The 1220-nt window shown below is 40.3% G+C and overlaps 1 long non-coding RNA gene across 1 annotated transcript in view; it reads left to right on the forward strand.

Annotated features, from left to right (window-relative positions):
* The first annotated feature begins 631 nt into the window (after nt 1–631).
* LOC118423672 overlaps nt 632–1220 on the forward strand; it is a 2793-nt gene continuing 2204 nt past the window's right edge. Inside the window, exon 1 of the long non-coding RNA XR_004832082.1 lies at nt 632–876. This is a non-coding gene — a long non-coding RNA (uncharacterized LOC118423672). The remainder of the gene's footprint in view (nt 877–1220) is intronic.

A 1220-nucleotide genomic window follows, 5' to 3' on the forward strand; every position in this document is an offset into this window, starting at 1 on the left:
CAATGAATGGACCATTTATAATCCAGTAACTGAGTATTGTCCCTTCATGCAGACTCATCGGGCGTGATGCATGATGGGAATAATACCTTATCTATTGGTTCCTATGGGATAATTGCTAAAGTTCCAGTTCAACTTTGGGGTCAAATAAATAGAAAAATGAGGTTGCTAAGGACGAAAATTTAAATGATGAACAACTATTCACACACATACTACAAACATGGTTTTAAGATCGATTTCTTTTATAGCTGCCAAGTCTTAAGTATGGGTTTTAATGGGATGATTAACGAAGATCAAAGTACATTTTTTACCAAAAGCAAGTGGGAAATAAAGTTACTAAGGCTTCAAGTTGTCAAACATATAATTTATCCAGAAACACATTGCAAAAGTAATTTTCAAGCTCAACCAAGTATTTCTTTAGAGCTGCCAAGTTGAAGTTTGTCCAATTGCAGTTCGCATTATAATGTGTTACTCACTCACTCTCACTCCGGCGAGCTCGCTCGAAGTCTCCCCATAAGTCTCCCCATAACCTGGCTATAATTTAATATTGGAGGATACTCGGGGGGTTAATGCTTTATAATGCAACTGCTCCCTTGTCTAAGTTCAATGTCAAGTGTCAAGTTTGTATCCGTTTAAAGGGGCATTCCACTCCAGAAGCGGGTATCATAATTCATCAGAGAATAAATTGTTATGCTTGAATCAAGTTTGTTTTGTCAAATGTACCATGAGTTGAAGCCTGAACGCAGGGCGTGCATTATAGCGATCGACTTCTTGAATTCCCCGCTAGTCCCTTACCAACAATCCCAGAATTCAATGCGCATGGTGTGTTACGGACGGGCTGGATCGACGAAGCCGCCAAGGACTCTTCCAGTTGAAAAGGTTGGTACTGGCATAAATTTCGATGTTAGATGCTCAGAATTGCTTTTAGGGCTAGACTAAATATGTGTGCACAACCTCTATCAGAACTGGTAGGCAAACGCGTTCCAATCATTATTTGCGGGCCATTCTGTAGCGATCTGCCAATATGTAGATAGTCATTTTTAGATAGCAGAATGGTCCGTAAAAAGTTGCCAAATTTCTGTATTCCGAGGTTCGCTGAGCATCAGACTTTTTGTGTACCTTCCTAAATGTCCGATAGTAATTTTACCGTTTTCGGTTTGCTCTCACTCACTCAGAGTACCCCCCATATTGGGCCCGAAACTGACCATGAAAGTAGCGTGTTT

Source organism: Branchiostoma floridae, chromosome 9 (genome assembly GCF_000003815.2).
Source record: "Branchiostoma floridae strain S238N-H82 chromosome 9, Bfl_VNyyK, whole genome shotgun sequence".
Taxonomy (NCBI): domain Eukaryota; kingdom Metazoa; phylum Chordata; class Leptocardii; order Amphioxiformes; family Branchiostomatidae; genus Branchiostoma; species Branchiostoma floridae.